This window comes from Canis lupus, chromosome X, assembly GCF_011100685.1.
Source record: "Canis lupus familiaris isolate Mischka breed German Shepherd chromosome X, alternate assembly UU_Cfam_GSD_1.0, whole genome shotgun sequence".
Lineage (NCBI taxonomy): Eukaryota > Metazoa > Chordata > Mammalia > Carnivora > Canidae > Canis > Canis lupus.
Genome location: NC_049260.1, coordinates 29,693,254 through 29,705,357, shown reverse-complemented (window position 1 = coordinate 29,705,357; position 12,104 = coordinate 29,693,254). Strand labels below are relative to the sequence as shown.

At 36.2% G+C, this 12,104-nt stretch overlaps 1 long non-coding RNA gene across 1 annotated transcript in view; it reads left to right on the top strand.

Moving 5' to 3' along the window:
* The first annotated feature begins 7,852 nt into the window (after nucleotides 1–7,852).
* LOC111094841 overlaps nucleotides 7,853–12,104 on the top strand; it is a 41,987-nt gene continuing 37,735 nt past the window's right edge. Inside the window, exons 1-2 of the long non-coding RNA XR_005386241.1 lie at nucleotides 7,853–8,298; nucleotides 8,400–8,716. This is a non-coding gene — a long non-coding RNA (uncharacterized LOC111094841). The remainder of the gene's footprint in view (nucleotides 8,299–8,399; nucleotides 8,717–12,104) is intronic.

Genomic DNA, 12,104 nt, shown 5'->3' with positions numbered 1-12,104 from the left:
GTCAATATTTCATTTCTTTTTATTGCCAAATAGTTTTCCATTGCATAGATATTCAGCATTTTATTTTTTTCTACTGTGAATAATGCTACTGTAAATATTTACATGCAAATAATTTTTGTGTGACATGTTTTTTCATTTTCTCTTCGTTATGTAACTAGGAATGAAATTTCTGGGTCATATGATAACTCTGTGTTTAATATTTAGAGGAACTGTGAGACTGTTTCAAAGGAGATGTACCATTTTACATTTTCAGTAGCAGTGAATGAGGGTTATGATTTCTTTACATCCTAACCAGCACTTGTTATTATTTGTCTTTTTGATGATAGCCATGCCATTGTGTGTGAAGTGATATATCATTGTGGTTTCAATTTGCATTTCCCTTATAGTTAATGATATTGTGCATTTTTTCATGTGCTTATAGGCCATTTGTATATCTGCTTTGGAGAAATGCTTATTTAGACATACTTTGACCAATTTTAATTGGGTTGTTTGTGTATTATTGATCTGTAAGAGTTCTTTATATATCCTAGATACAAGCTATGTATGATTGTAAATATTTTTTCCCATTCTGTGGGTGGTCTTTTCATTTCTTTGATGTTCTTTGAAGCATAGGCCTTTTATTCATTTTGAAGTCCTATTTATCTATTTTTTTCTTTTGTTGCTTGTGCTTTGATTTTAGTGTCATTTTTAAGAAACCATTGCCTGGTCCAAATTCACAAAGATTTATCCCTATGTTTTCTTCTAAGAGTTTAATAGGTCTATCTCTTACACTTCCATTTTGAATTAATTTTTGTATATGATGTGAGAGATGGGTACAACTTCATTGTTTTGAATGCAGATATTCAGTTATCTTAGCTCCATTTATTGAAAAGACTATTCTTCCTCCATTGAATTATTTTGGCAACCCTATTGAAAATCAGTAATATGTAATTGTGGAGGTTTATTTCTGGACTCTCCATCATATTCCATTAATCCATGTGTCTAGTTTTATACCCCTACCAAATTCTAATTTATCATAGCTTGGTTGTAAGTTTTGAAGTATAGAAGTGTGAATCTAAGTTTTATACTTCTTTCATTAAATTTATTCTTAAATATTTTATTCTTTTTGATGCTGTTGAAAGTTATTTTATAAATTTCATTTTTGAATGGTTTATTGCTAGTATGCAAAAATAGAACTGATGTTTCTTTTTTTTTGGTATAATTTTTATTGGAGTTCGATTTGCCAACATATAGTAAAACACCCAGTGCTCATCCCGTCAAGTGCCCCCCTCAGTGCCCGTCACCCAGTCACTCCATGCCCCCACCTACCTCCCCTTCCACTACCCCTTGTTCGTTTCCCAGAGTTAGGAGTCTCTCACGTTCTGTCACCCTCTCTGATTTTTCCCACTCATTTTCTCTCCTTTCCCCTATAATCCCTTTCACTATTTTTTATATTCCCCATATGAGTGAAACCATATAATGTTTGTCCTTCTCCGATTGACTTACTTCACTCGCATAATACCCTCCAGTTCCATCCATGTCAAAGCAAATGGTGGGTATTCGTTGTTTCTAATGGCTAATATTCCATTGTGTGTGTATATATATATGATATATATATATATCACATCTTCTTTATCCATTCATCTTTTGATGGACACCAAGGATCCTTCCATGGTTTGACTATTATGGACATTGCTGCTATAAACATTGGGGTGCAGGTGTCTTGGATTTTCGCTGCATCTTTATCTTTGGGGTAAATCCCCAGCAGTGCAATTGCTGGGTCATAGGGTAGCTCTATTTTTAACTCTTTGAGGAACCTCTACACAGTTTTCCAGAGTGGCTGTGCCAGTTCACTAACTATTGAAAGATATGAATTTAATGTCATTGTAATACCTATTCAGTCCCTGTTTTTGTGGATTATTTCTTTGGGCTTCCTCTTTCTTTTACAGGGTTCCCCTTAATATTTCTTGCAGAGCTGATTTGGTGGTCACATATTCTTTCAGTTTCTGCTTATCTTGGAAGCTTTTTATCTCTCCTTCTATTCTGAATGAGAGCCTTGCTGGATAGAGTATTCTTGGCTGCATGTTTTTCTAATTTAGTACCCCGAATATATCCTTCCAGCCCTTTCTGGCCTGCCAGGTCTCTATGGAGAGGTCTGCTATTAATCTAATATTTCTCCCCATATAAGGTAGGAATCTCTTGTTTCTCGCTGCTTTAAGGGTTTTCTCTTTATCTTTGGAATTTGCAACTTTCACTATTAAATGTCGAGGTGTTGAATGGTTTTTATTGATTTTGGTGGGGGGGATCTGAATGCCTCTCTCTATCTCCTGGATCTGAATGCCTGTTTCTCTCCTCAAATTAGGGAAGTTCTCAGCTATGATTTGTTCAAATATGCTTTCTTGCCCTCTGTCCCTCTCAGCACTCTCTGGAACTCCAATTATACATAGATTTTGACTTCTGAGGCTATCATCTATTTCCCTTAACCTTTCCTCATGATATTTTGTTTTTCTCTTTTATCCTCATCTTCCTTCCTTGCCATCAACTTGTCTTCTATGTCAAGGATTGTCGTCTATGTCACTCACTCTTTCTTCCACTTAATTAACCCTCATTGTTAGGACCTCCAGTTTGGATCGCATCTAATTTAATTGATTTTTAATAATGGTCTGATTATATCTAAATTCTGCAGTCATGAAGTCTCTTGAATCCTTTCTGCTTTCTTCCAGAGCCACCAGTAGCTTTATAATTGTGCTTCTGAATTGGCTTTCTGACATTCAATTGTAATCCAAATTCTAATTTTATGGCAGAGAGTACTGTTTCTGATTCTTCATTTTGTGGTGATTTCTTCCTTCTAGACTTTTTGCACAGTGCAGAGTGGCTGTTTGAACAGTCTGAGTTAAGAATATGAACCACGACCTAGGTAAATTTCACCCTAGATGATTCTGCTGAGGTCAGAAACTAGAAATTAAAAAAAAATCAGAATGATATAAAATAAAAGGACCACTAAAGTGAAAAACAAATTTTAAAACAAAGTAGTAGAAAGTAAAAGGCCAAGAATCCCAAAAAAAGGAGAAAAAAAGAAAAGAGAAAAAGAGAACAGAAAAAAAGCAAAAGTAAAGAGGAAAAAAAGAAAAGGAAAAGGGAGAAGAAAAAAAGGGGGGGACTTGGAGACAGTGGTGGTGACGAAGTTATGGTGGAGGGAGAATGTAGTCTACCTGAGGGGTCCTAGAGGGTGATCCTCTTGGTTCTGAGTATATTAAGTTCTGTATGTAGAAGATGCTCAGTCCCAAATTTATATAAACTAGAAATACTTGTAGAATGCCCCACCATTGACCACCAAAACATAAATGAGATAAAAGGAGGGGGCAGAATGGGAATGAAGAGAGAATGTAATCTCACAGAATGAAGCATCACGGTATACCACTTGGTTCTGGGTGCATGCTGGCCATGTTTTAGAAGGTATTAACTTCCACCATTGTAGAACAAAATGAGGTAGAGAAAACAAAAACACAAGACAAACCCCCCCAAACATATCTTGTATATCTCCCAAAATTAAGTTGAGTATGTTGAAGGGAATCTAGAAGTGGAAACTATATCTAAGACCTGTAATTGTAGAAATATGAGAGTCAAAAAGGAAGAAACTTAAAAATGAAGAGGTGGTAAAATATTGCAGTTAAGGTGGGAAAAGAGAAAAAAATTTGGAAATTTATAGTCTGGTATAAAAACGAGCTGTACTGGAAAAAGTAGGGCGGGGGGGGGGTGGGGAGAAGGCAGGGTATCCTCTAGTTCTATATACTGTAGATCCCTCAACTTCCCCTGGACCTCTCCAGCTCTGCTTGGTCAAGAACTTGCTCTTCCCCTATCCTTCCACCTGGTCTTCTGGGGCAGGGGCCTGCTGTGCTGATTCTCAGGTGTGTACACTTGGGGGAGCTGCCCCGCACACCCCCCTCCCCCGCTGCCAGGTGCTGGGCTCAGTGGGAGCTGTTGACCTCCTGAGGCCCCTCTTCCCTAGTGGCCCCGCCCTGTCCCAGGCAGGAGGTGACACCAGGAAGAAACCACCACTGGCGGCGGTCAGCTCCCCAGCTCTGGAGGCAGCTCCCACAGTAACTACTGGCAGTCTCCCAGTCCGCACTGGCCTGGATGTTCCCAGGGTGGGAGGCGCTGACCTGCACAGCTTGGGGGCACCGGGCGGCAGGAGCGTCCTCACTGTCCTGTGCCCTCTCAGCCTCCCCCTGTGCTAGGGGGAGCGCAGGATCCTGGGCTGTGTCCCCCAGAGCCCTGAGATCTGGGGCCTGCGCTGCTGGAATCGGGCTCCCTGGTCTAGGCTCCCGAAGGCAGCAGGGCGCAGCCCCCTCTGCCCGGAGCCCCCGCGTGACCCACCGGCTTCTCCCCGAGGCCCCGCCGGGCACCCGCTCCAGCCCTTTACTGAGAGAATTGATGTTTCCATATTGGTCTAGTACCCTGCAACCTTAATGGATGCATGTATTAGTTCCAACCTTTTTTTTAGTGGATTCCATAGGATTTTCAATATATAAGATTGTATCATCTGCATTTTTTAATTCTTTGTTAACTTGGATGCCTTTTATTTCATTATTTTTCCTTTTTTTAAAAAAAGATTTTTATTTATTTATTCATGAGAGACACCTAGAGAGAGGCAGAGACATAGGCAGAGGGAGAAGCAGGCTCTCCACAGGGAGCCCGATGAGGGACTTGATCCCAGGACTCTGGGACCACACTCTGAGCCTAAGGCAGATGCTCAACCGCTGAGCCACCCAAGTTAATTATTTTTCCCAAGTAACCTGACTAGAACTTGTAGTATTATGTTTAATAGAAATAATAAGAGTGGCCATCCTTGTCTTGGTATTCTCATATTGTGGGCAAGCCAATCTTTCACAATTAAGTACCCTGTGATATTTTCGTAGCTATTTTATATATATTTTTTAGTGTTTTCATCTAGGGGGTGATGAAGGGGTGTTGAATATTGCCAAATCCTTTCCCTGTATTTATTGAAATGATATGTGGTTTTTGTCTTTTATTCTTTTGATAAAGGTGTATTATATTAGTTATGTCTTGGATGTTAATCCAACCTTGTGTTCATGAGATATATCTTATATGGTCATGGTATATATTACTTTTTATATGTTGTAGAATGTGGCTTGCTTGTGTTTTACTGACTTTTTCTTGGTGACAATAATCAGTTAATTTAGAATCCTATGCAAGGGTGATTTTTGAGGCCATTCCTTGAGGTTTGTTCTGACTCCAGGAGGGCTCTTCTTAGGTGTCTCTTTTCCTGCTAGTAAATTAGTTTGCATATGGTTTACTTTGAGGTTCTTAGTTACTAGCTTCCTTTTATTTGTTTACTACCAAAATCTCCATTATTGTCAAGAGCACCCATAGGTTTGAACTTTTTCAATCTCAGTCAGTTCTTTTGGGGAGAGCTTTGAATCTGTCTCTTTTTACAGACAACTTCTTCCCACTGGGAAAAATCTCTGTACCACTGTTCTGGAGCTGAGGACTGGCATAAAGGCCCTGCTTTGCAAGCAAAGTACTGGAGGGAGCAGTAGCCTTTGACCTTCCCTACTGCTTTCTCCTGGTGTGGAACTTCCACTCAATGAATGAGCTGGGGCAAGGGCCTCTAGTACCTGAGGATTTTTAGCCTGCAATGCTTAGGTTAGAGCTTTTGCTTATGATTTTCACCAGCTGTGATTGTTTTGCTGGAGGAATTGGTCCACTTTTCATCTCATCATTCCATAAATACTAGTGTGAGAATATTCTTGAGCTTGATTCTGACCATATAACTTTCTTTCTTGAATAATATTGCTTCTTTCTTACTCTATAAAAAAATTCTCATTTTCTAAATTGGGTGATGGGACATCTGCTTTCCAAGCCTTGTTTTCCATTTTTCTGCATGATAATCTGGGCACAGAGAATGACTGTTTTGAAAACACCTGTATCTTTTAGTATATGTACGTTTAAAATGAATCTTTCTACAATGCTCTTTTATCCACCTCTGTCAAAGAATTGTCAGTCTTTCATGGATCCTTCAAATACCACTTTATCCTTCATGAATCACTTTATAATCTCAGGAGGTAAAAGAAGTATTTCTATCACTGCCTATATTAGCAATTTGGAAGTCTTCCATAGACACATTCCATTAAAATTTGCTTTAGAATTATTTTCTGTCTGCTTTTCTAACATACTATTCTATGAGCTCTTTGTAGGCAAGATTTCTTTTTTATTGATACATTTCTACAATACTTGGCACAATTCTTTGCATATAATAGGATCTTAAATTTTTGTTGAATTCAAGTGAATAATTGTTCTGCCTCAAAGTACACATACTTTGCGCTCCTTAATCCTAAAACATAAAGCATTCAGAACTGATCATGGGGTAATTTAAATTTGCTTTTCATTAATTCTTTTACTGGGCTATTAAAACACTATATTTTGTCTTTTAATTCTGGGATCTAGCAAAAAGAACAAAGCTGGCCTTTCAGTCTTCACCATGACTGCAGCAACAGCATGGGTTGCAGGGTAGATTACATTGATTTACTGCTAAGTATATGGAGATTCGTGGACTAGTCATGTTAGATTGCAATGTTGCTTCTATTTGCAATAGATTCACTGAGTTAAGGGGAAAATAGAATCTTTTCCTCCTAGGAGCTTTAACAGATTATATTTACTTCTACCTCAGTTAAAATTAATTCTCATGAAAAAGTAAAATTTTCAAGGAATAGGTAGCATTAATAAGCACTGATTTACATTGATTCAATAATTTAGAGTATGAAATGTGGTTTGAGAAATGTTATGAGTATTCATAGTCATTTAGAGATTTTTGCCAGAGCTATTTGGAAATGTGAAATTGAAAACAGATGAGATTTGGACCTGATGGTAAACAGCCCTTAGATTTGCCATGAGACACCATAGTATGTATTTTCTTCTTCAATACAAAAGATAATGGGCAATTTTAGTATCATTTTGCACAATCTTATAGACTTGTTTTCTGATCTATACATTTCGTTTCTGTGGTAAGGCATGATTCATTTCAAATTCATGTTATACTTTATAATAGGTTTTTAAAAATTGGTTCATATTGTTTTGGTTTGTTTTGGTTTTTTCCTCATCTACTAAAATATATCAATGTAGAGTTATAACAAGGGACAATAAACACGTACATATACACAGACACACACCTACAGAAACACAAATAGAATACAAAATACTCAAAACCCTTAGGATCTTTCTAATATTATTCTAAAGTCATTTTTCACATTTCACCCTAAATCTGTGCTTGAACAACTTCATCAGAGAATACCTCTTTATGATGAGATCATGGTTTTTTTTTTCTGATTTAATGTCTTATGACAGTAATATAGCTCTTACATTCCCAGAATTGCCTTCCTAAAACTGGTAATTTTTGTTAGTGATATCTAATTGAGTTTTAAAAATGATTAAAACTGTGACTTTATAAATCAGGTGAAGTTGCTCCAACACATGCTATATATGTAATCCATAAATACAAGGTAACAATAAAAGTTTGGGGCTCAAGTAAAGCTCAGATTCAATTTAAAACAATAGTTCATTTTCTAAGAGAATTTCTACATGTCTTTTGCCTAACTACACAGTGCTAATAAATTCTGTTGTTTGTCTTTGTATATGTGTGTGTGTATTTACTTGTGTTTTACAAGAGAACTAGAAGTGATACAACATTGGTGGAGTTGAACCTCTTTGGATCTCCCAGCATCTGATGATATATGAGAAATTTTGCTTGTTGCCTATGTTACCTCCTAATGTTCTAGATTTATTTGACTGAACATTCTAGCTAGATACTGTTGTTCTTTTTCACTGTTTACTTGTATTCTTCTTTAAGCCAAGATCTAATTAGATGATCCAGCAACATGAACAAAGCTGGACTTTCAGTCTTTGCCATTGTTCAAATAATTATTAATTCAATTAAAATGAAATTATCATCTTAAAAGTCTTCATAACAAGAAAAAAATTTCCGTAACTATGTATGGTGATGGATGTTAATTACACCTATGAAGTGATTATTTTGCAATATATACAAATATCAAATTGTAACAAAACCCAAATTCGTCTGCTTGATGTGCAGGAAAGACAACAACTGAGGTATGGAGTATGCAGGGAGGAAAGGGTTTATTCAAGAGGCAGCATTGGTGGTCCCATTAACTCTTTGGTTACCAGTTTGAAAATCATTATGTTGTACATCTGAAACTAATATAATGTTATATGTCAACTATACCTCAAAAAATGAAGGCATATAAAAAGAAAAACCTGGACCTCAGTACCCTCTGACACCAGGTAACTTTTCTTTTCTTTCTTTCTTTCCTTTTTTTTTTTTAATATGTTTTATATCCTTGGAGCTGCCTTTCAAAGTAGCTAAAGTTCCTCCCTCTCTACAGGTCTGGGAAACTGCTGGAGACACTCTGGATGTTGGAAGGAGAAAAGCTGATAAAGTTCAAAATTGACTAGACTGTGTCATAGTGGTCATGGAATATCTGTCTAGCTAAAGAGATGTCAGAAGAAAAGATTGAAAATAACCAGATCTTTCATAGGAAGCTTCCCTCCTTCCTCAGTGCTGACAATGGATGTCAAAGCAGATTGACCTGCACTCAGATTCCTGTTTATTAAGAAGTCAATATTCACATTCATGGATAAGAGTATGGATACTAAGCACTTAAAGAAGAGTTTCAACGCTTTGACAAATATCTCTGAGCATGTGAGTACATACACACACACACACACGTATAGTGAAAGCAAGATAGAGAGCAAGCATCTGTCTTACTGTTTCGCTGTCCTTATTCAGAAGAATGTGAGAAAACCATGTTTTCCTTAACCCTTCATATGTCCAAAGAACCAGACTTCAGGTTATCTGCTGCAGAATTTAGTACTTAATCACCCTTAATCAACCACTATCCACTATAATCAAATGTCTATTGAGTGCTCACTAAATTCAAGGGGTTTTGATACAACTTTGGAGTTGAATATTACATTTCCATATTTAAGCTTTCTTCTTCCTATATCTTTCATTTGTTATTTAAAATTAATCCTCTTAGTATTGCTCACATTTTGAGTTATCCCTATTGCAAATTTTCTTGACTTGTCTTTCCCACCTCTCACCTACCTGCTTCTAATTTTTGTCCCTCATTTTCTTTACATAAATTCATTCTGCAAAAGTTTTGTCAGGAAGCAACGTGGAATTTAGAATTCTAGAGGTCTATTTCAAAATTATTATTATAATTAATATATTACTACTATTTTATTATAGTTTCTTGAGCTTATGCCATATACCAGACATTGTAAAAAATGCTCTAAATATATTAGCTCATATAATCTCCATAAGAAAAAATATATCATAACAAGGGAATTATTTTTATTTTACCATCAGTTACATAAATATTATTCCTCTAGATCTTTATTTACTCAACTTAATAAACAGTCTTTATGTACATTTTGTATAAAGCAATGTATAAGTTACTGTTAAACAGTGATTGGCCTAATGATCTTTTTCTTAATAAGAAAAACAAATAAGCAGAAAACCACAATTATAATAGCAGATAATAAGTACAGTGGTAGAGATATACTTGGCGTCTCATAAGATAAAGATAGGGATGTCAGGAGAATGTTTTGGAGGACGTAATATGCATTTCTTCTTGAAAGAGGAGTTAACCGGATAGACATGGTTGGTATGGATGTGGCCATGGGAAGTGTATCCCAAGTGAAAGGAAAATAATATTAAAGGTCTTGGAGACATGATACATATGACATTTTCAGGAAATTTGAAGGAAGACAATGAAAGAAGAGAGAACACCAGATCTTGTGCGCTGGTTAACAGCAGTTTCTTTCCCCCTCCCCCTCCAGCTTTATTGAAGTATAATCAACAGAAGACAGTGTGTAAATTTAAGGTGTACAAAGTGATGATTTGATAAACATATATTATGTGAAATGATCACCACGGTAAGTCAGTTAATGAGTTTCTGAAGTTATACAGCCTTGGTACAAATCCAAGTTCTATACATTGTTAACTGTTATTGAGTCTTTTTGAGCCTTAAATTTATATCTGTATAATTGAGATAGTTATAATACTTCTCTTATAAAGTTTTGTTAAGGATTAAATGAGGTAATAGCTTCAGAATTTTTTATAATAGCCTCTGTCATGTAGCAAATGCTATAGGAGTGTTGACTGCTATTATGCTCTACCAAAGAGACTAAACGGATATGCTCAGATTTTTGTTTAACAGAATATCTGTGGAATAACCAAGAAAAATAAACAGTGGGCCTCATAACTGCCCCCCAGTGAGACCAGACCAGTATAGTACATAGGTTAAGAATGTCGCATGCACCAACAAAGATAGAAATGTATGTGTATGGGGAAGAGGAATAGGTGTAGTTTGGGCCTGAATCAGGACATTTATTATATAGAAAAGAAAAATCTGTTCTGAAAAACTAGCTGTGTTGTGGTTCTGCTTACAGAAATAAGAAAAAAAGTAGGAAAAGGTTTTCTTTTGAATATCTTGTAATTCTCTTGTAGAGAATTTATATAACTTTTCAAAAGAAATTAAGATAGGAGGTCCTTAAAAGAAATAGTAAGATTGCAAAAAAAAAAAAAAAAAAAAGAAAAAAAAGAAATAGTAAGATTGCTGGTGGTGATGGTGATAATGATGGGGGAGATGGAGAATAGACAAGGAGTTGCTTTTAAAAGTTTGAATGGTTTAAATGAATATTTCTTAAATGCTGAAAGGGAAAGAATTAATAGAGGTTGAGAAAATAAGGATATCTTAATCTCTGCTTGAAGAAGTGAGAACATATAGAATCTAGAACACAGTTAGAAGGATTGTCACAGTCTTAAAGAATACTTCCTTCACTAGGACAGGAAGGAGAACTGGATGTGACTGCAGACATTTTAAGGAGATACACTACTGACACAGTAATCATTAGTCAGAAAGGTAAGCAATGCCTCCAGATGTTTCTTGCTGGGAAATCATCTGTTTAAAATCTGTATGTTGCTTGCCTGAGAAATAAAGGCTACTCACTAAACCTTTCCTAATTCCTCATATAAAACATCCAAAGGGAGGAGGATAGTTTATGAATAGGTTAGACTAAATAAGCTTTGCTTACTTTTAGAAATGGATGAAGGATTCAAATTTTAGTTTATCAGAGTTTTTTCTCTTTTACTCAAATGATTAGAACATTAAACAAACCAATGACTTATTTTGTTTTTCTTCTGCCTTTGCTTGCCACTCAGCTAGAATCTAGAAAGTAAGGAGGCTTGAGTTTGGACACCTGCCATATCATCTACATTTCTGCTTACTTGTTCTCCCTGGGAGCTTCCTGTGGTTAACTCCTATTGTCAGAACCAAGCAAAAATGTCCCTTCTTCAAAGAGATCTTCTAATCTTACAACTGAATCATGACTAGCGTTATATTTATGTGTCTTAAAATAGGCCATTTTTTTGTGTCAAACAATTATCAATATTTATGATTGCATATTGTTGGTATTGTTTCAGTGTTGCTTTCCCACAAGACTGAATTTTGGAAAGATAGGTACAGAGTATATTTTATGTAAGAATATATATTTAGCTTATAGCATGTAACTGGTCACATTTTAAACTTTCAGTAAAATGTGTGTTGAATAAATTAGAGAAGGATTAAAACAGAGTATGGTCTGCTTTGACATGAAGCTATTTAGGCCTACTTTAGGAAAAATGGATCTTTTTTATGTGGTCCATTTTAGTTTACCACACCTCACTGCATTGGGAAATGTGGCTAGGGATTCAAGTTGATAGTCTTACTGTGTGGGCTCTCTCTATAGTTTAGATATTGTTGATAATGCTGCTGTAAACATCAGGATGCATATATCCCTTCAAATCAGTATTTTTGTGTTCTTTGGGTAAATACCTAGAAGTTCAGTTGTTGGATTGTAGGGTAATTCTATTTTTAACATTTTCAGGAACCTCCATACTGTTCTTCAGAGTGGAGTTTGCATTCCCACCAACAGTACAAGAGGGTTCCCCTTTCTCCTCATCCTCGCCAACACCTGTTGTTTCTTTTGTTGTTAATTTTAGCCATCCTGACAGGTGTGAGATGGTATCTCATTGTGGCTTTGAT